The sequence below is a fragment of the Sapajus apella genome, unplaced genomic scaffold, assembly GCF_009761245.1.
Source record: "Sapajus apella isolate SASKATOON/1434 unplaced genomic scaffold, GSC_monkey_1.0 scaffold20, whole genome shotgun sequence".
Lineage (NCBI taxonomy): Eukaryota > Metazoa > Chordata > Mammalia > Primates > Cebidae > Sapajus > Sapajus apella.
In genome coordinates, this window is record NW_022436960.1 from 4,221,049 (window position 1) to 4,242,639 (window position 21,591).

Below are 21,591 nucleotides of genomic sequence, written 5' to 3' on the forward strand. Positions count from 1 at the left end.
GCAAGAGTACCCGTGGACAATTAATGAACAGGTTGTGGCTGTTTCAATAAAACTTTCTTTATAGAAACAGGTATACATCCAAGGCCCGTAGTTTGTGGGCCCCAGAGATAAGAGAGAGTGAATATTACCTTGATGGATGACTGTGACATCTTCCATGTTGACTCTGGTGGAAGCTGAGATCTTCTTCTGCATCCCTGGACCGACCTCTGCCTCTGCTCCTGGAGAGAGAGAGAGTCTGGTCCAGAAGTCTCTGGTCCTGGCCTCTATTGGATGAACCTCGCTGGCTCAGGTGAGGGTGGTCCTCTGTTGAGGGTATCCGGGGTCCTTCAGACTCCCTTCCCACAGGACTTCCCTCCCACCCCCCGGGCTACAAAGGGCTGCCTCTTAGGAGCTAACCTTCCTTCAACAACTTGATTCTGCAAGGAGAGATCTTTGCAGGAAGACCTTGGTGGAGGTGACTTTCGACTGTCTGGATTTGGTCCACCATGGTTAAGAACGATACTGTTCCCAGGAAACTGGTATGTGTGCTGGTATTTTCTTTTAATTTTGGAGGTAAAATGTGGGAATAGAACTTTCCGGGAATTCTGCTCCTTACCACGTGCTTTGTTTATTTGCATATTCTCGACCTCATTCCACAAAGCTGGGAGTTTGAGGGGATGCTTCAAAGATCCTGTCAAATTTTGGGTTTCATTTTCCTCCTCTGTAAAAGGGAGCTCATCTCAGGCTTCGCAAAGTTCATAGAGCGCCCAGGACAGGGTGGCACATGGGAGGTCCTCACACTGGTCTTCCGCTTTCCTGGCACGCTGGCATAGCCAGTGCCTGGTCCTTGGACGCATTTAACCTGTCATCGTAGAAGTGGGAGATGCAGGCTTTAGGAGAGTCCTCGAATTTTCCCAAACTATCAAACCTGTGGGGCACCCAGGGTGAATGCGCATCCTTCACGGGCCCCGCCCATCTGGGCCATCTCAGTTAGGGACTGTCCCTGGATGCTTATTTTCAGGGTCTGAGAGCCTGTGGCCACACCTCCATGAAGAAATGGCCGGGTAGGATGGAACCATCATCACGACCAGCTGTAGAATTCTCTCTTGCCAGCCCAGGAGGGCCCTACAGTTCCTTCAGGGGCCTGTTTCATTTCAATCCCCTCTTCCTGCTGTTGTGAAAGAGCTGTTTCCATTAAGTAAGGGTCATTTTATCCTCCCTTTCAAAGTGATGTCGCCGGAGGTACATTCCCTGACACCTGCCCACAGGTGGTCTGGGACCTGGCCCACATGTCCTGTCCCGGATAGCCCTCAATCCGAGGGCCAGGGACACAGGCTGTAATGGTGTGGTCACACAAGTGGGCTGAATTCAGGCCCCAGGTTGCACACCTGTGTTTTGCTTTGCCTACGTGGCCCTATCGTGGTATGTTTATGAGTTTCTTTAGGTTTTTAACGTTTCTGAATGAGGAATGCAGCAGCCCTTCATGACAGCCTCCAGACACCCAAGGACGCAAGGAAGGCGCTGTGGCTCGGTTTTGTCTAGAATGTTGTCTTTACCATTTGAGCTCTCGCTCTCGCTCTGCCTGGGCGTGGGGGAAAAGGGACATTATTGGTGAGGGAGAAGGTTCTAGACTCTCGTTAGGCTCCCAGATGCCCAGCACTGGCCCGGCCCCCAGGAAGTGTCCAGAGACTGCCCATGGGTTGAGCGGCTGCTGGGCATGGGCAGGGAGTCGGTGGAGCAGTGTGGGGTGGAGGGGTTGTTGGTGAGTCCCCCCTCCCGCCTCCCTGTGTACTGTTGGGGTGAAGGATGGGGCTGGGAGAGCAAGATTCTGAGTCCCCCTGCCTGCCTCCCTACCCTCTACCCCAAGGCTGCTGGGCGATGAAAATGCCTTTGGCCACTGCGGACGGAGCTCGGTGCTCAGGTGCAGGCCAGTGGGTGAGGGGTGTGGGGCGGTTGTTAGGTGGTCACAGGTGCCGTAGCCTCTCTGCACTAACCCCAGGGAGAGAGAGGCCTTCATTCCAGTACCCCTGGAAAGACAAGTCCACAGACTTCACCAGAGGCCCACCAGGCAGCTGGTGCCTGGATCCTGTCTGTAGCAACCCACCCAGTGATGGGTCACAGGTGGGCTCCTTAGTGAGCCCTTTAGGTTGGCCCACCGCCGGTCACCACCCCCAAGGCAGGCTTTTCCACTCTTGAGGCCAGGCTCCAACTGAGCAGGGAGAACGTCCATGCTTTGGGCACTGGGTAGAGCCTGGAAGGTTGGGGGTGGGGGGTGGTGGCTGGGAGACCACGGGGAGGAAGACTTTCTATTTCAAGGGCCTTGGGGACCTGGGGGCTGATGGCGTCCCGGGTACTGCTGACCTTCTTATGACGCTCCTTGGCTCAGAGGTGGGAGCTCGGTGGGGGAGCCTAGGGTGCTGTGATGAAATTAACTAGGCCCTGAGAGGGAGGAGGCTGCCTCCTTCTGTGCCCTGCCAGCCCTCTCTCCCAGTCTGAGTTAAGGCCCCACTGTGCCGGGCTGTAATGGTGCCTCCAGTCTCTGGCATCATAGCCACGTCCTCTCTTGTCCAGCACGGAGCTTGGCCCAGGGGACACGCTTTCCAGGCCCATTTGTGCAATGACAGAGTAAAGAATGACTCGCTGAATGAATGAGTGAATGAATGAACTCCCTTTGGGTAGGGACCTTCCCAGGACCTCTGACTGCCTAGCACCTAGTAGTTGCTTAGGGAATGCGGCTCGGCCAGTGAACATTCCAAAGCCCCTTCTCCTTCGTCCTCACTGACAGATCTCGGCGCACCTTTTCTTTCATTAGCCTCTTTGAACCCGCCCTTATGAAATTAAAGTTCTGGATTCAGTGTCAGTGACCTGCTGGTCCCAGACATGCGTGCCAGCATGTTAGGTGAGAGCTTTTCATCTGGGACGTCTCTCTCTGTCCTGGGGCTTCACATGCCGTTTCCCTCCTTGATGATGGGATTTGCAGGAGCAGATCTGAGCCTGGTGGGGACCTTCTGTTTGGTGCCAGGTCATGTGGCTGCCTAGGCTTGTTCTGCTCACTGGAGCCATGGGGGAAGAGAACGGGGCCACATGGGGCAGTGGAGTGGCTCTTGCCTTCCAGGTCTGTGGCTGAGGAAAGCCACCACGTCAGTTTGTCTTCAGGGAGGTGGGAGTTGAGGTAGGGTGTGGAAAGGCCCGGCTTCTTGCCACAGGGTGGTGTGGACAGTGAAGAGCTGAGAGCAGGGATGAGGGGACCCTGGGTACTTCTTAGTGGAAACAGCTTTTCACCTGCCGTCCGACCCCAGGGCGCTTGGGCTATGAGGCCCTGGATTCTTGGTGGAGGTTTGAATTGGATTTTCCTGGCTTGACTCCCTTCCTGACCAGAGACCCGAACCCGGAGAAGAGAAGGGACATTTCTGGGTCACTCAGCAGCGGCAGCGCTGCATGAGACCCCAGCCTTATCCTGCGGGCTCCAGGTGGCCTCGCTCTTCCCTGCCATGGGTGAGGCTGAATGAGGCTGGGGCCGGAGGTCAGACCGCCCTGCAGCCACGAGGACTGTTATCCTTGGGCTCCAGCGGCCTTTGGTGGCCTCTCCTCCTCCCCAGGGCTCTGTGTGCCCTGCCTCCCTCTCTTTCTCTCCCGTCCCCAGGAGTCCTCAGCGGCACTCCTTGCGATGTGGCATGGCTTCAGGAGGGCGCTGTCTTGTTTGTCATTTCTGGCCCAGGGCTGGGCTGTCCTCTTCCATTTCAAGACACATTTTCAGCTGATCACAAAATTGCTACCCAGCACCTTCTCTGAAGGAAGTGCGGTGAGCTGGCAAGCTGGGAGGGGCAAGTGTCCTCCTCCTGGGGTGGGCCTACTGAAAGAAAAAGCAGGAAAAAGAACCCTTAGAGGCTCCTACCACGTGCAAAGATTTCACCAGAAACAAGTAACTCTGGGCTTATAAGAGGCCAATGGCTGGTCGTGCGGTGGCTCGTGCCTGTAACCTCAGCGCTTTGGGAGGCTGAGGTGGGCGGATGGCTTGAGTCTAAGAGTGTGAGACCAGCCTGGGCAATATAGTGAGACCCCATCTGTACACAAAACAAACAAGCAAATAGATAATCAGCTGAGTGTGGTGGTGCGTGCCTGTAATCCCAGCTACTCAGAAGGCGGAAGTGGGGAGGATTGCTTGAACCCAGGAGGTTGAGGCTGCAGTGAGGGGTAATCGAGCCACTGCTTTCCAGCCTGGGCAATAGAGTGAGCCAGAAAAAAGAAGCTAGTGTTTCTGGCTGATGCCCAATTCCTTCCTGCCTGGTGTGTGCTCGAGGACCTCCTTGGAGCCTGGCATTGCTTTAGGCACCAGAAATAGAGAGGAAGGGTGCAGCCCCTTGGGGGCACCCCGGCATAGAGCCCAGGAGCAGTGTGAGGCCACTGAGGGACGGTGAAAGGGAGATCAGGAGCTCTGCAAGGGAGTCTGAGCCCAGATGCGAAGAAGGCAAAGACGTTCCCAGGTGGGCACGGTGGAGGGGTGGCTGTGCAAGGCAGAGGGGATGCCCGTGCTGGGTGTGGGCGAGGAGACACTTCTGGGATGTGCCAGGACCGCACCAGGACCTGGGACAGGGTGCAGAGAGACAGCCTGGTGGCTGCTGGCGGCAGAGCAGAGAGAACTCAGGGCCAGGACAGGGACTGGGGTCAGGTCTATTGCCCTAGGGAGCAGCCTTGTCATGGGAGGTGGGGGCTTCTGGCTATGTGACTTTGGACAAGTCACTCCACCTCTCTGAGCCTCTGGTTTCTCATCTCTAAGCGGGGAGGAAGCCTCCTGTGGGATGATGATGATGATGATGGCAGTGCTTCAGGTTGTCACATGCTTTCATCAGGCTCTAGATGAGAGGGAGAGCATTAGCTGGTCACCATTTGTGTCCCACCCTCTCTTAAAACAGTATTTGGACAGTTAATTGTGTGTGACAACTTTTTAACTACCGGCCGCTCTTCAGCCAGTGAGGGTCAATTTGCTTTTCAGGCGTTCTTTACAATGAGCTTTGGTTTTGCTTCCAGGGTAAGAAATCCCTGGCAAAGGTTGTGTTTTCCTTGGTAGGAAGGATTTGCATGGGCAGTGGCCCACTTCCCTCGGAGAAGTGGTTGCTCTTCGGCTTCGATCCTGCCCTTAGGCAAATGCTGGGGGCCTGGTGGGGGTGCTGTGTGTCCACTGTCTGACCTGCTTCGGTGCCTCGGCTTCTCCCCATGCCGGGTCTGGCTGTACCACTTCCCGAAGCCAGCAACATCTGGTCTGGGAGGATAAAAGATAGGGAGGCTGGCCAGTCTGTGGACCTCTGGGGGGCCACTTCCCATGCAGTTTGAGTCAGCAAATACTGACCAGGGGCCGCTCTGTGCCAGCTCTCGGGCGAGGGCCCCCGGCCAGGAGGGGAGCCACATGCAGGCTCTACCCTCTGGAAGCTTCTTGTCCAGGAATGACCAGTTCTCATTCAATCCTGGGTTAGCTCCAGCAGTGGCCATGCCAGCCTCCTGCCCCATGCCAGGGACATGTGGCTATGGGGGACTGTGACCCAGCCCTGGAGCTGGCATTGGCAGGGGGTCCAGATGGGTAGGCCATGTGGCATGAAGAGAGATGCCCTGCCTCCCTCTCTCATGGGCAAAGTGGCATCCTGGGCCCAGGCAGAGATTTTCTCACCTCTCTGAGGGGCAGATGCCCAGGTCCCCAGAGGAGGCCTGTCACTGTTGGAGGGCTTCCAGATGTCGGCAGACGCCTTGCACTGCCCATGTCTCCTGGCTCCAGCTGTCAGTATTGGCTTCTTAGCATTTGGCCTGGCGTGGCCCTGGGCTTTCTGAGTGCGAATGACAGAGCTCCTAATGGGGCATCAGCCCAGTTCCCCTCCTCTGCCCACGCTGGGTGGAATCTGAGCTCCCTCAAGGCTGACCAGCGCCTATGCCCCTGCGCCAGGACAGTGGGCTCTTCTCCTAGCTGCAGACCCCTGCAGCGTCCTGGATTCCCAAACGCTCACGGTGGGCCTCGTGGGGTTTCACTGTGCACCTGTGATGTGTGTTAATAAGACTGTTTAAAAAAAAAGACAGGAGTCCTCGTCTGTGGCGGAATGTGGTGCCTTTCGAAGCCGAGGGATGGAGAAGTCAGGGGGAGCTCTTTCACAAGAAATAGACTCTCATATCTTGGGATTTGGGGAAACAGAACTGGCAAGGATTTTTTTTCTCAGGCACGCTGTATTATTAAGACACTCTGTCTTATAAGGGATGCCGGATAATTAATCCTGTGGCGAGGCAATGGCAACAAGCGTTCAAATATATTTAAATAATGAGGAAGTTCTTTAATGTGGACCCGTCAAATAATTGTGGGCCGGTGGCATGAAAAACAGAGGGTCTGTATTTATTGAAATGTACTTTTCCCCTTTAGAGGACAGGGATTTTTCTTTTGTGTACACACACACATACGCACGCACAAACACGCACATACACACACACACACAGAGCATTTAGCCAGAACCCTGCTAAGTCTTCTCCCTTTTCAGTCAAAAAGAATCAATTATGCCTTGTGGTCGCTTTCCAAAAACCACTTTTGACTGTGTGATTTTGTTTCAGTCGAGAGCGCTGTCAGTCCCTCAGAAACAAGAAGGGGGAAAAGAACCCTCTCACCAAATATCTGGGCGTCTATGCAGATTCTCAGCCATTGAGAATATTGACAGCAATCAGAATTCCTCGGCTGTTGAAACTTCGCCTCTAATTGAACTGGGAAAGGTAAACCCAGATTCAGGGCTCTGCACGCTGTAATTGCAATAATTTAATTTAGCTATTTAACCTGTAATTCAGTGGTATTTATTAAGGAGCATGGGAGAAAATGAGGCCATTAGGAGCCAGAGATGAATACATTGAAATGAAAATGAACACTTCTAACTGCCAGTTGACCTTCGGTTTGTAGCAGTTTTTATTAGGCTGGTCACGGTAATTACCAGGACGTGGATCAGGGAGGAAAAGCGAATAATTCAGTAATGAACATTTTTATTCATTATCTCACATTTTCAGGAAGCGAACAAGTATCGCAAAAGTATCGGCGATGCTTCCTTTCTGTTTGTTTTTTTTAAAAAATGATTGTTTGTGGACAATGGCCCCGCTCAAAGCGTCCTTCCTCGGTGAGCGAGTGGTGTCTGGGGAGCCTGCGCAAGGGGCTCTGGTGTGTTACTGGGCTGGGGCGCACTTGGGGACGGCTGACAGTCAGCCTGGGAGGAACGCAGAGAGTCAGAAGCCTGCCAGCCCCAACCACCGCATGGTGTCCTAAAACTATTGATTAAGTGGGAAGATTTTTGCTGTGCTGAGCGGGGCGGGGTGGCACAGGTATTCTGGTGAGTTGGATTAGTCCAGACGGGGCCGTTGGGGTTGAGTGTAAAGCAGTACGCTTTGCAAGGTGCACACTGTTTGGAAGCCTGGGGGTATGGCTTGAGAGAATGTTTCTCAAGACCTTTCATACCATTTGATCGGGGAATTCCAGGTCCACAGCCTGAAGACTAACCAGGGACACGCATAGGCTCATATGCACACACCTGCAGCGTCCCTAGAATCATGGAAAATTGGAAACAAGTGGATTCCACGAGGAGAAGAATGGTGAAATAAATATGTCCCAGCCATAGGATGGAACATTAAAAAGCAATTGAAAATAAGGATGTCAAGGTGTTTCTAGTGATGTGGGAAAATGTCAAGCACAAATCACAACTGTGTATAGCAAGAGCTAAGTTGTTTGATGTCTGTGTGCTCCTGTCTATCTGAATCCATAGGAAAGGGACCGAAAGGAAATATCGACATTGTAAGAGAAGTTATTGTGGTGGATTATAGTTTCTTCCATATCCTTGTCTGTACCTGTAAAGGTTTTTACAGGAATAAAATGTTCCCTGAAAATCAGACAGTGCAGTGACATGGATCTCAAAAGTTGTACTGACTTTTGCTCAGTGGAAAGAAAAGTTTTCAGCCGGGCACCCTGTGTCGGCAGCCTCTGCCAAGCTTGTGGTTTCATTAGCTCCTCCTCCCACTTCCCAGAAAACCATCCAGCCATTCGATGAATCGAGGGATGCGCGCTAAGCCCTTGGATGTCAGCCGGCTGTGATGGATGGCTTCCCGATGCAGCCAGCGTCCTGTGCATTTGGGAGGCATCGGCTCTCTGTTGCTCTGATTTCCATACCTTGCTTGTGGCTTTGTATTGGAAGTCAGGGGCCTGTATAGCAGAGTCTGCTGTCCTCTTCTGGGGCTGGGGGTGCATGACCTAGAAAGGGGGACACTTGGTGAGGATGTCTCCCTCGCGCCTGGCTGTCCAGTTGATGGCCTCCGTGTCTGAGTCTCCGCTCCAGCCATCCATCTGCCTCGTTTCTGGCTGTGGTCATTTCCTTTCAGATAGAGACATTAGAAATAATCATATTCTATTCATGCAGCAAGGAAGAGTGCGTGTGGGGTGTGGATCATGGTGTTGTCAGAAGAACCTTATTAGATGTGCGGCAAATCCTCCTCCCCACAGCAAGCCTTCATTTCCTCTCTGGAGTGCCCCTCACCACCCTCTGAACCCAAAGGAATGAACGAGAGGCTTGCCTCGTGAAAAAATGATTCATTCTCTTTCCAATCTTCAATTTTCCAACTTCGCTCATTTTCTTTATTAAGAGTACTATGAATATCGGAAAGAAAGAAAATGACAGCTCTGCCCTGAATCCCGAGTCGGGGACCCTGCTTTGCATACTGACTTCAGCCGACTGGCAAGAGAGGGGCTGGGGGTGTCTTTCGGCCCTAGGGCTGTGCCTGGCCCACACTGGGTCCCCGTAGGTGTGCCCTTCTGCCCTGGGGTCCTCTTCTCACTCATCTGCTCATTGATTCTGACCCACTGCCACCAACGGTATCCCTAGACAGTGCCCTAAAGTGAGACGATGTTAGCAGAGGGCTCTGCTGTGTAGCCTGGGAAGGGTGCAGGCTGGGGCGGGGGAAAGGCATGCCTTTGGCTTCTTGTCTGGCGCTGGGCCTCAGTTTCTTCACCTGTAACAAAATGGGTATGCTTCCAGGTCTGAGAATAAACTCCCTGAACTTATGTGTGTGAAGCCTTTGGGCCAGGTTCCCAACATGGAAGGAATGGGAACATGGAAGGTTCTTGGTCAATGTTCCCTTTCCTCCTTCTAGCCCCGAGCCTCAACATCACCATGTGATAATCCTAAGACCCACTTAACTGGTGAGGATCCCGTGCAGCCTTGATTGAGAAAACAGCTGGCTTAGGAGGTGCTCGTGTGAATGAGCTGGGCGTGCGAGGTGTATCACTTGGCCTTGGCAAGCATTTGATTTTTTGAGTGGGTGGGGTTTTTGCAAGGTCCCCTCTCTGATGGACACAGGTATCCCCTCTGATGGTGGGCGAACATTCACCCAGTGTGCAGCAGACCGGTGGAACTTCTGAGGTTTCCGCTCCCTGGAATCTTGGGGGCATCTGTCAAGATAGCTGCCGACAGGGGATGGTCAGGGCGCCGGAGCCGCTGCAAAGGGAAAGCCGCCGTGGAAGGGCTGTGGCTTAGGACCTTAGGTTTTAAACCCGCTGGGAACAGCTTTGACCAGGATTGTTGGGGACATGGAGCTATCTCCCTGAAAGGTGGACTGGCTGGCCTGGGTCAGGAAGGGAAAGGGAGAACGCTGGGACATTGAGGTCTTCACACTGGAGGAGTGGCTAGTGCACGGCCAGCCCTGTTTTTCTCAGGTCTGCAGAAGGTAGCACGGTGCTGTGCCCCGGTCGCCCGTGATCAGAACGCCGCTGGCCTCGCTCGTGTGGAGGAACTTTGGAAGCTTTCCTTCCCTGGTTGCCTGGTTACAAGATCATCTGTCATGTGTTCCCCGAGAAGGGGGCTTGGCTGGGGAGACGCGGGCCGGGGGGCAGCATTGGGAGATGCTGTTTGCTGTTGGGAATGCAACGAGCACCTTCGATCCTATCTAATTCTCATTTATATTAGGCCGGACAGCCTCACTGCCCAGCTGCCCTCTCGAAGCCTCGGACCGCTGGGGTTTTTTTGATGCATGAATGAAGACTGGGAAGTGGGCCAGGACTTGGCTCATGGGCTTCTTCATCATTTATTAGCTTCTAGTTTTAATTGTTTCCCGACTTCTTTCCAGATATTTATCTAGGAAGAATTGTCAGTTCTCGCTGTGCCGCACAGACGCAAGGGGTGGGTGCCGACTGCAGAATTTTAAGGGCTCTTCTGGGCAGCAGGCGGGAGGGCTGTGTCAGCTCAGTCTAGCAGGTGTTGGCTGAGCACCTACTATGTGTCAGATGGTGTTGGGTGGTGAAGGGCGACAGGAATGACTGGAATGAGGCTCCAGCTCTGTAGGGGCCTGCCGTTCTGGGGGGTGGGGTGCTAGCTCAAGGAAACTTACGTTTTATTTTGAGCACTTCCCACGTTCCAGGCCCTGGGATGGAGGTGAGCTGTGTGTCCTTGGGTGGGTTGCTTTACCTCTCTCAGCTTGGATCCTCCATCCGGAATCCAAGGCATATGAGCGTTGTGGGGGTTCATGAAGATACACTGAGGAACTCATTAAGTACTTAACAAGGGGCAGCCATTGTTTTGGGGCTGCAAAACCCAGTGCAGTATCCTGGCTGTGGGGGCTGTGGGGTGCAGTGCGGTGGGCAAGGACAGGGTTCTGGGTCTACCATTTGCCTTCAGCATTCTGGCCTCACCTGTGAAATGGAGATGCTGGGGGAGCCCCACAGAGGAGGTGTGGGGAACATTGGAGAGTCCTGGGAAGATTCCCTTCCTTTTCTTCCAGAGGAGCCCTGGGTCAGAGTGGACCACTGTGTTGGTGTCTGTGGTGGATTTGGCAGTGGGATTCAAAAATACAGGTCAGGAAGCCAGGTGGTTCTCTCTGCACGTTTCCCGAGAAGGCATCTCGCGTCGCTCTAGGTACTTTTCAGTCCTCTGATCATCTGGGCAGAAGAGGAGTCCGAAGGCTTAAGTTCCTGTGCCAGCCTCGTCCTTGGGCTGTGGGACCTTGGGAAACCCTTTCTGCATGCTGGGAAGCCATCGTTTTCCCATCTGTGCACCTGACGGAGATGGCTCTGGGCTAAGGTGACTTACTGGTGGAAGGAGCAAGGACAGGCTGAATGGCCGGACCCGCCTTGCCGCCTGGATGGCCTCGGGTAGGCGCCCTTTGCTCCTGAGCCTCGGCTTCTGCACTTAGAAGCTGAGGGAAGACGGGATTGCGGTAAGGACTGACCAAGGTCCTCCTGCTCGGGTGCCCGTGGCGGGGGCCTGTCCACATCGTCGGGAGTTGTTATCATCGAAGGCTGTCTGCTCCATGTCATCCAGGCCTGGGTCCCGGCTCCTTCACTTCCTGTAGGACCAGCCACACAACCCTGTTGAATCTCACCTTTCTCCCCTGAGCGTCAGGGAAAATATTAGCTTTCTCTGGGGACCATTTTGCAGACAAGGCATTTCACACCAAAAGACAGATTCTGAGAAGTTAAGCACCTTCCCCAGGCTTGCCCAGCTAATAACTGCCAAGCCACGGCTGGTTTGGACTAGAAACCCACCGTGTTCAGTCTTTTGCTCAAGGTGCATGGGCAACATGGGATGGGGTTCTGAGTGGCTCGGAGGGCAGAAGCCCAGAAGGACAGAGCTCTGGCTATGCCTACAGGTCACTTCCTGGCCCTGCCACCCCTGGTGATGTTGTCCAGGAGCCCCGGCTCCTTGGCAGGCCCCTCTTACCAGATCTGGGTGTGTTCTGTAAGCCACTGCAGTCCAGGGAGGCCTTTGGCGGTTCGCTGACTGTGACTTCCGCTGTTGGGGGACAGTCCGGGGCCAGCAGCACTTGCTCTGTGCTGGGGCTGTGAGGAGGGAGGACAGGTGTCCAGGTGATCACCCTGTCACCTGCCCCAAGCTTCCAGATAGTTTGTCTTCTCCATCATGTTTGAGATAATTCACGTTTCTCTCAACATTCCCATTCTTTAGAAAATAATTGAATTTGCCATTTGCTTTGGGGCCATATTGGCTGGCAGAAACCATCGAAACCCCAGTGTCCCTGTTCACACTGACAGGCACTGGGGTCAATATAACGGCTGGACCTCACTGGCTGGAGCACCGCTTTTGGATGGCTGCAGAGAAGGGGGAAAAATAACAAAATCTTTCAGACTTGTCAGCCTGCTTCTTAAATGGGAGGCTACCAATGCATGTTAGATTTGGGGTGTTTAAAGACAGATCCCTTCTGAAATGTGGCCAGAAATGATTTGAAACAAAATTATCACAGGCTTGATTAAAAAGGGGTGTTATTAAATCTTCTTCCTGGTCTGGACCAGAACTTCTGTTACCAGTGGAGTGCGTTAGTGTGTTAGTTTGTTGGCTGATGGTTTCTCTATTTAGTTACATGTTTTCTTGTTATCTTTTTGGCTTTAATCAATTATTTTATTGTTTTAGAAGGGAAACTTTTTTTTTTTTTCCAGACAAGAGAGGTAAGAGGATTGGGGGGAGGTCCTCCCTCTGCAGCCGGAATCTGAGTTCTCCAGCATGCTGTGCCAAGTTGATGGCTATTATTCCCCCAGAAAAGAATGTCCCTTTTTTTTTTTAAACTTCCTTTTAACATTCTGCCCTTGGCATCTGTTCCAGGCATTGTGGACGAATGTAGACTGTGTTCTGACAATGGGTTAAAGCAAGCACTTATTGAAAAGCATTCTCTACTTAATTACATTTCCTTCTTCTGGAAGCTATTTTAATTTTTTTTATAATCACATGTTAATTGTGTATTAGCGGGGCCTTTCTGATTAGTTGAAAACATAATGAAACCTTTGTAAACAACACAGAGAGAAAGAAAGAGGAGTGTGTGAACAGAGACAGTGGTGATGAGCTCGTTCTAAGAGGCCGAAATAACTACATTTCTTGATGCAGGGAGGGGCTGAAATTGTACCTGGAAGGCCCCTTTTGAATGACAACTCCTTGATGGCAATGGCTGACAACAGTGGCTGGTCAGTGCCTGCAGCTCTCTTCCTGGTCCTGCCATCCTCCTCTTAGCCCCTTTTAGCTCCATCCTGCTGTCTTACACTCATTTATTCACTCACTCATTCATTCACTCTTTTATGTACTCACTAATTCATTCATTCACTCTCACTCATTTACATTTTGATCATTAAATAGCATTCTCCATTGAGCACCAACCAGGGACAGGACTCTTTCTATGCATGCTCTGGAATCTTCCCACCATCCTCAATATGGGTGTTGCTTGCATTTATGGATAAGAAGCCTGGAGCTCAGAGTTGAGCTCAGTCACTCATGTTCAGCCAAGGCTGGGAAGCAGGAGAATCAGATCTTTCTGGCCCACAGCCCCAGCCCCACTGTGGTTCCCAAGTCACCATGTCCCTTCCCATCTAAACTTCAGCGGGTCTGGACACATCTGGTACCTGGCAGGACAGCGGGAGGGCAGAGGAGCCAGCTGTGGCAGGGCCTGCGTGTGTGTGGTGAGGACGAGGTGAAGCTCGCTGCGGTCCCCAGAGCCTGCCGGCATTGTTTTATTTTCCGCCTTCTAACGAGAGCCACGTTTCTTGATTGAAAGCCCCAGCCCCAGTTTGCAGTCCCTATTGTGGCGAGTGGGGCCCCAAAAGCCCTGCTCTGTTCCCCATTTAAAGGGCCGGGCTTACAGGGGTTTTGCAGTTCCCAGGCTGTTATTAGGGAAGCGTGGCTGGGGCGCTTAAAATGAAAGTGCTACTGTATGTGAGAGCCAGGTTCACCGTGTGCGCTCCAAGGAAGCGCTGCCAAGACAGTGTTAGGAACAGCCGCCAAGCAAAACACGCGCATTCCGTCCAGTGGAGCCAGCTCACTTCTGCAAATAGAGGAAAAATTGACTTTCTGATTTGGAGTGTTTCTACAACTAAGAAGAATCACTCCAGTGATTGTTCTAAAAATATTCCGGAGGCAGCACGTTCTTGAAGGCCTCGGGATTCTGAGCGTCCCTTAATTGTACTTTTTATGTAATCTCTCTGGATCGTGTTTAAAAAAAAAATCACTTAAGCTTGCGTGGTCATCCTCCTCCCCCCACTCACCCCACATAAGTATTGCTGCTGCGTGAAAGAGTGGCATACGCAGCAGAAATCGTATTTTTATCTCTTTGACTTCAGGAAGTATATTTGTTTTTCATCTCCGGCGGCCGCTGTTGCAGGGCTGAGCCTCCAAATCTAGGGCAGCCCCTGACATCCCTGCCTCAGTGGTCCAACCCAGCTTTGGAGGGAAGTCACTCAGAGCATTTCTTTTTTTAGGTGGAGGGCTGTGCGCAGGAGGGTGCTGATAAGTGCAGTCCCCCTGCCCCCTCTGCCATTTCAGGCTGCCTTTCTCCTTCACAGGGCTCCAAGCTCCCTAGGAACTCCGGATTCTCAGCTCCAGGCAACTCTGGAATTCAAAGCATTTCTACAATGATGAAACTGACTGGGATTCCACAGTTCCTTTATTGCCAGAAGTAGATGGTGTGGGCCCCTCCTCTTCTCTCTGTCTTTTCAATTCTCTCCACCTCTTTCTCCCCGCTTTCCCTCTCTTCCTGACTCCCCAGTCCCTGCTTTCTCTTTCAGTCTTTTTTTTTTTTTTTTTTAAGATTTAGGGGCAGTGCCCACAAGAATGCCATTGTTTAGGTTGACGGGTATGGCCCAGGCCTGCCCACTCTTGGGACAGTTGATATCTGGACTGGTTCACCCTTTGTTGGGGAGATGTCCTATGCATTGCAGACGTGCAGCGGCATCCCTGGCCTCTCCCCACTAGATGCCAGTAGCACCCCAACCTAAGCCCCCTCAATCTTGACAATCACAAATGTCTCCAAATATTGCCACGGGTCCCCTAGAGGGTCAAAACAGCCCTCAGGTTGAGAACCATTGTTCTAGCCTATTTTTTTGAAACTGACAACAACCCGAAAAAGGCCTGGGGAAATATTAGTATCTATTTTGAAGAACCAATAACAAAAGGGTGGAATCAAAGGCCTTGAAAATTGGGACTGAATTCCCATTGTTAGATTTTACCCCCAAAGCATATTTTAAAAAGAAGCAACAGATGACCCTGATTTGAGGGTAGCTGAAGGGGACAGTGGGAGTGGAGGTGGTGAGCTGTCCATCACAGTCGCACCTGCGGGGTTAGAATGGCCAGGTAGGTCAGGTGTCTGTACCTTCAAACACGCAAGCAGTTTTTCTTGGAAATACTTCCCAGACCGCACTTTAGGACAATTCTTCTTTCTAGAATGAGCTTACGGATAGCCTTCTTGGCGAATGGACACTTTGGAGAAAGGTGCCAGTGGTTTTAGCAGTGGGTGTCGGAGCTTTCTCAGTTTCACTGATCTTCCTCCCTCCTTTCCTTCCTTCCTCTTCCCTCTTTCCCTTCGAGATTTTTTTCCCCCATTGTTAGGAGTGGGACCTAGCTGGTTCACAGGCAATGCCTTGTTTTAAAGACACATGCTGTAACCGTTTCCATGAATCATGTTATGTGGCTTTAAATGTAGGCTCATTACTGGGGCTGCCAGTAGGGTCAGGTGCCAGGTTTCATGGCATCCATCAGCAAAACCTGTCTTTGGGAAATGTAGAATTGGATTGTCATTGGGTGCTGTGCTGGGCTTTCTTCAAGTGCCTTGAGAGTGAGTTCCTGGGCTGGGCCCACACCCCTGCTTCCGCTGGCCAGCCCAGCCAGCCTCGAGGTGCTCCTGACACTTGGCATTCACAGAACTTCACCTCCCCTGGGCCTGGGCCTCTAGGCTTCAGGTTCCCTAGTGCCCATAGTCCCTGAGACGGGCCATAGTGGGGGCTCCTTGCTTCAGGTCACACAGTGTGGGCTGCATTTCCCCATCCCTTCTCATCCCCCACTCTACCGCGAGCACTCCCCTCCGGGCTTTGTCACCCGCCTAGCGCCCTCCTGCCTCTTGGTGTGGATGATGCCTTTTCCTGTCCTCATGGGGTGGAGGGCAGTGCTGGGAGAACCAACAGGCACAGCTGCTGGAGGCCACAGGCTGGATCTAGCTGCTCAACCAGTAGCCACCATGCTGGGATGTTGGTGTCTGGAGAGGACCCCCCAGGAGCGTGGGTGTAACTCCTTGTTGACATTAGTTCCTCTCCTGTGCACTGTGTGTGATGTGTGTGTTTGTGTGTGCCCTTGTGGACACACACGCCCCACTGCATTTTCTTGTGACCCTGTGTGTGTGTGTGTGTGTGTGTGTGTGTGTGTGTGTGTGTGTGTGTAGTGTGTGCTCAGCTTCTCTCTTCCATAACCTCCCACGGTGGCGTTTGGGGCATATTGGAGCCCTCTGATGTTCTAGCGGCAAGAGGCAGCTCGGAAACTTCGGCACTGTCAGGCTGTGCCTGGCGAGATGACCCTGTCCCGGCAGCCAGCAGCGACTGGAGGAAGCTTGGCACTGTGGCAGAGGCAAAGCGCCGCAGAAGTGCCGCAGGTTTTTCATATGGAAATGTGAAATAATGGGGTGATTAAATAGAGCTGTATATTAAAGTACATCTGACATTAGAATTACCATAATGTGCTGTAGCCTTAGGCTGAGTACTTTATTTGCCATCTGCGTCGGCCCAAAATCCCCCGGGGAAGCGCTAAAATATTCTGAATAAACTCAGCTCGAGTTCTTATTGAGAGTAAAATACCATTTGTGGCACGTCGTATTGATTCGTCTTAATTGTGGTGCAGAAAAGAACATTCACTGGCTGATGACTTTTGTGCTCGGTGACAAGCTGGCTGGAGTTACTCTAGCACTGCAGTTGGTTAACCTGGCCGACAGCGGACTCAGCCAGGCAGGCACCTGGGCTCCAGCCGTAGGAGCCACAGTGCCACCACCCCCCAAGCTGGTGGCACAGCTGGGGCTCCCCGCCAGCCCCCAGCCTTCCTCCTAGGAGAGGGCTGGAGAGAAGGGAACCCACTGGGGGGCAGAGGAAATTCACACCCTACCCTGCAGGCTTCTCCCTACGGCCAGCCTCGTCTTTCCGCAGAAGAACGAACTGACCTGCTGGGGACAGAGGGGCTGTGGTTTCAGCCCCAGCCCCAGGCCAGCCCTTGGTTGGAGAGATGTACTCTGCATTTTGAAGGAAGCAAAACTAACAAAAGAAAGGAAAAGAAAAAAGAAGGAAAAGAACCCATCCTTGGATAAACCCAAGCTTGGTTAGTTACTGGTTAGTGGTTGTGGGACTGGTTAATGGTCTCTGAACCCCACTGAGGGGAAAATTACTTGCAAAATGCATTAAAGATAAAAGAAAACACTTGGTGATCCAAACGATGTTCCCCCCCATTCATAAGGTCCAGTTTTTCACCCTATAATTGCCTATCATTATACACAATTTAAATATTCAAACATTCTCCACAAACCCTGGGCTAGCATGTTTTTATTACAAATTCAGAACAAGGGAATAACCTTTAACTTCAGAGACAAATGAGACAAATTTACAAGTGCATATCTGCTGTTTTCTTGTGCTTTATCAATCCCCACGGACCGGAACACTTTTGCTCTAACGCCACTCAGAACAATATACATATATTACTACTTGTTTGTAGTGTGTCGGTAATGAGTCCCCTCTGCATTAGCTAACCTATATAACTCGGTGTCGAGCTCTCCATAACGTCAATTATCTCCTTGGAGCTAAACGTACACTCCATTAGAATGAGATTTACTGCTCTGCCATACTTCTTGGGGTGGAATCTAGGGATTTTTTTTGTGTGTGGATTTAAGGAAAGGAAGGATGGAGGCTTGCCTGGTGAAGGAAGTTGTGAATTATGGAGAGGGGAGACTTCCTGTCTCAAGGAGGTGGAGGAGGAATAGGAAGGGCCGCATGGGGTGCTTCTGGGAGACTGAGTCCCTAGTGTGAGTGAGAAACGGCTGTGTACGGGTCCCCACTCACACACCTGCAGCCGACTCCTGCCTTTTTTTTTTTTTGCCCGTTTATCTTCTAATTCTCTTTATTTGTCCATTAAAATGATAAGGATGGTTTGCTCTGTGCTTCTCTTTCTCATTCTCTGCAAAATTCTTGTCCCCCGAGTTCTTGAATCCTTTCAGAAAACTCCCCCGTTGGGTGGCATGGGGGAACGTCACCATCAAAGCGACTTCAGCTATCAGCCCACCGAAACCCACCGGAGCAGCGCAGGCCCTTTTCAGGGAAGTTCACAGAAAGCAGATTTCAAGGGACTCTGAGAACGCATTCTTTACGATTTCCAGTGGATTTGATGCCTTATCGGAAGGGGGGACCTCTACAGACAGCCTCGAGGAATGTGCTGTAGTTTTTCATGAATGCCACAGCTGAGCTGCCACATGGAAAATTGCTCTGTGCGTTCTGCCCCGGCTCTTCCATCTTGCTGACAAACACCACTGTTTTCACCCTGTGCTGGGATGCCCCTGTGGCTGGCAATTTTGCTTTATTTTGGGGTTGGGTGGCTGTTTCCTGAGCCTGAAACCGCACACCTGGTCTAACCAAAGAAATAGAGACTGTTTTGGGAAATCGTGGGCACACGGTGCCTGCCGCCCTAGTTCAGTTTTAATACTTCCCTGTCCCACCGACAGCCTGGACTGTCTCATTCCTGATGGTGGATTCACAGGCCTGGGTGTTCAGCTGTAAGGCTTGCCGGAATCATTGAACCCCTGCTGGAGAGGGTAACATGGAAGCCACCTTCCTTGCCAGTGATCTTCACAGACTGGATCTTAAGTTTCATTCCTTTATACCGTACGGTTTCACAGTTTGGAATTGGTGTTTCTCTGAAGGGCTCACCTGCACCTTTTTGTTATATTGAGATTTTCTCTTCCACTGAATAGTTCTTGACTTGAGTAGGCCTTGAATGTGGGCTTCAAATTTCTCATTGACAAAATAGGAAAGTGTTTCCTCTGATGGGATGTACAGCAATGGGATTTGCTCCACATCCAGCTACGTTTCTTGTGTGTTTTCAGAGCCTCTCCATTTTCAATTCCACCTTCAGTTCTTCCTTTCTTTGAATCTGAGTCCCACCCACTGCCTTTGGGCATGCAGTTCCCTCTGCCAGGCATGCCTTTGCCCTCCCTTCTCTGCATGACAAATTCTTTTTTTTGAGACAGAGTCTTGTCCTGTCACCCAGGCTGGAGTGCAGTGGCGCCTCCCAGGTTCAAGCAATTCTCCTGCCTCAGCCTCCCCGGTAGCTGGGATTAAAGGCGCCTGCCACCACACCCGGCTAATTTCTTATATTTTTAATAGTGATGGGGCTCCACCAAGTTGGCCAGGCTGGTCTAGAACTCCTGACCTCAGTTGATCCGCCTGCTTCAGCTTCCCAAAGTGCTGGGATTACAGGCGTGAGCCACTGTGAATGACACACGCTTATTCTCCCTTCTGAACTAACACCAGGGTCTCCTCCTTGGAGAGTCTTTCCTGGTCGCCCCACGATGTCAGCCTCTCCCTCCTCTGGGTTCTCCGCTGTTGGCACAGTCTTCACTAGTCACTGAGTGGCTTGAACCCTGTATAGATGTTCCTGGAGTCACTGGCCTCTTGCTCAAGACTTTGGGCTCCATGAGGATAGGCCTTCATTTCTGCATCCCTCCTCTTGGTGTCGGGCCTGGCACAGAGTGGACAAGAGAGTATGCCACTGCCAGCTCTGTGATTTGGGAAGATCTGTCCCTCGTTCTGGGCTGGGCAGTGGCATAGTGTCTGGTTCTGTGTGGAGTCGCCTGGGATTCTGGTTGGGTTTGGTGGTTGGGATGCAGCCGGCTTTGGGGTGGGGGCAGTGCTGGGTGTGTCCTCTGCCAGGGAAGCAAGGCCCTTTTTGGAGGGTGCTGAGCAGAGCCCTGTTCTCTGGAGGGGCTCGGTGTGGAGGGCGGTGTGCGGACTGTGGGGCTGGAGCGTTCTCCCCAGTCTAGTCCTGGTCTTGGTGGAAGTAACTTCAGGAACGCTGACCATGAGAAAACACAGGGGAAGTCTCGGTCTGTTCCCTGCTGCATGTGAGTCCCCATTTTGGGTCTTTTACCACGATGAGCCCTCCTCCTACAGCGAATGATGCAGGAAGGCAGGTATTGTTTTCACTGTAGGGATGAGGACCCCGAAGCCCCGGGATGCCCAGCAACTTGGCTGAAGTGTCTGGGCTCTGAAGTGGGTCTGGAAGGAACGTGGCTCATGCTGGCAGAAGGCTGAGAAGACTCCGGGTCTGTGGGACGAATCGGCCACTGGCAGTCTTGAAGTACAACTGTGTTAGTCACCATGCTGCAGGCTGTTGTCCAAGCAGTCCACAAAACAACGCAGCCACTGTCCTCGGGGAGCTTGGAGTCCAGAAGATGAATTGTAAATAAATAATCTAAGGCCAATAATTTCTTCTTAAGCAGCTTACCCCAGTTCTCTGGGCCTTTTTTTTTTTTTTTTTTTTTTTTGACGGAGTCTTGCTGTGTCACCAGGATGGAGTGAGGTGGTGTGATCTCCGCTCACAGCCACCTCTACCTCCCGGGTTTAAGCGAGTGGCCTGCCTCAGCCTCCCCAGTAGCTGGGATCATAGGCATGTGCCACCATGCTTGGGCTTCCTTTGTTTCTTCTGTCAATGGTCACTGTGTGTAGAGTTTTGTGAGGTCTAAATGAGGTGATGTGAGTAGGAGGTCTGGCCTCATGTGGGTTCTGAACCCCCAAGTTGAGTCAAGCCCTTGAATTCTCTCTCCTAGCACCCTCAACTTCTGGCACCACTCAGAATTTGCATTAACTAATGGAGTGAGTTATGGGGACTCCCTGTCTACCCCTGGCGTGTGAGCTGCACCCTTAGCCCCCAGCATAGTACCTCGCAGAGGAAGGGCGTCCAGATCTTGTTTGTTCAGTGAATGAATGAAAGTCAGATGTAGATACAGAGCTCAGCAGGACACACAGTGCTACCAAGTTTATTCAGCCCCATTGATTCGGATTCCACATTTACTGGCTTTTCATGTACCAGGATCCAGGGACAGCAAAGAGGCACAGGCGCGCTTTGTTTGGCAATGACTGCCTAGAGCCTGGGGTTAAAGAGGATTCCAAGGCCTGGAAGGAGAGTGCGGGGACGGATTGGTCATGTCTGCCACAGGCCTTGGTGTCGGGGCAGTGGTTTTCTTAGTTAGAGGCTGGCTCAGCACTTTACCTTCAGAGGAGACCATGCATTATTGGTCATAGTTCCACTGCTACCCTCACCACTTGCGCCCGTCTGTGGACCACCTGCTTTGAAAGGCTTTTCTCTTCTAAACGGCATCTATTTTTTTCCCCGTGAGTTAATCAGCATGGTTTCACGGAGTTACTGCAATTCTCACATCTTGAGATTTTTGTTAGTACGTGGGCTGGAATGAAAGGTAAAATAAGGAAGCCCAGGTAGCTAGCCCCCTCCCTGCCCAGTGTGTGTCTGCTGACCCAGCGTTTATCAGAACAGTTAACGAGAGCACAGGCTTTACCACGGGCAGCCGTGTGTAACCACGGGCAGCTGTGTAGCCCCAGACGGATCCCCTTATCTCTTCCTGTCCTCAGTTTCTTCATCTGTAAAATGGTGGTGATGATGGTGGGTACTGAAGGGGTGGCTGGAGCAGCATGAGAGGTCCTCGGTTTGCTTAGCTCAGAGCCTGGCAGGTGCTGAGGATTTCATAAAGCCTTCTTGTTACCACCGTATTGTTCCCCGAGTTGCGCCTTTGTCTTGGAGAGAGCTGAGGTTTCAC

The 21,591-nt window shown here is 52.0% G+C and overlaps 1 protein-coding gene across 6 annotated transcripts in view; it reads left to right on the top strand.

Moving 5' to 3' along the window:
• Nucleotides 1–21,591, top strand: part of BCL11B (BAF chromatin remodeling complex subunit BCL11B) — a 99,599-nt gene that overhangs the window by 64,799 nt on the left and 13,209 nt on the right. The gene's annotated exons all lie outside the window — the stretch shown is intronic.